The sequence below is a fragment of the Penaeus monodon genome, chromosome 27 (genome assembly GCF_015228065.2).
Source record: "Penaeus monodon isolate SGIC_2016 chromosome 27, NSTDA_Pmon_1, whole genome shotgun sequence".
Classification (NCBI taxonomy): domain Eukaryota; kingdom Metazoa; phylum Arthropoda; class Malacostraca; order Decapoda; family Penaeidae; genus Penaeus; species Penaeus monodon.
In genome coordinates, this window is record NC_051412.1 from 3,044,078 (window position 1) to 3,044,713 (window position 636).

Consider the following 636-nt stretch of genomic DNA (forward strand, 5'->3'; position numbering starts at 1 on the left):
ATCTAGATTCTTTCCTCTCGTGTATCCCGTTGCAATTTGGCAGAATGATGTGGGATGGTGATGGGGTGTCAGAAGAAGTCGAGAGCCTCTTGCTGCATGTTGAGTGACCTTGTGTTATTTGTATCTTGTCCTTGCCATTAGGTTTTCTGTTTGCGCCGTCGTATCTTATCTTATCGGAAGTGTGGATTCTGTATCGCCGTCTCGTCTCGACGAGCCTTACTTCCTCTCTCGCTCCTCTTCCTCTTCTTTTCTCTCTCTTCCTCTTCTCTCTCCTCTTCCTCTTCTCTCTCCTCTTCCTCTTCTCTCTCCTCTTCCTCTTCTTTCTCCTCTTCCTCTTCTCTCTCCTCTTCCTCTTCTCTCTCCTCTTCCTCTTCTCTCTCCTCTTCCTCTTCTTTTCTCTCTCTTCCTCTTTCTTTCCTCTTCCTCTTCTCTTTCCTCTTCCTCTTCTCTCTCCTCTTCCTATTCCTCTTCTCTGATATGTGGAAACCTTGTTGAGAAGTTTATAAATACGTATTCCTTTCTCTCCCATTTCTTTCTCTGACGGTTGTTTGTCTCCACTCGAGGTCTCACTATTTTCATATCTTGTAAACAGACCTGAAAGCGCGTGACAAGAACAGAGTATTCGCATAATTTGAA

At 44.7% G+C, this 636-nt stretch overlaps 1 protein-coding gene across 1 annotated transcript in view; it reads left to right on the top strand.

The window, feature by feature from the left end:
• The window catches only part of LOC119590547 (mitochondrial uncoupling protein Bmcp-like), a 39,325-nt gene that overhangs the window by 32,044 nt on the left and 6,645 nt on the right, over positions 1 to 636 (top strand). The window lies entirely within an intron of this gene.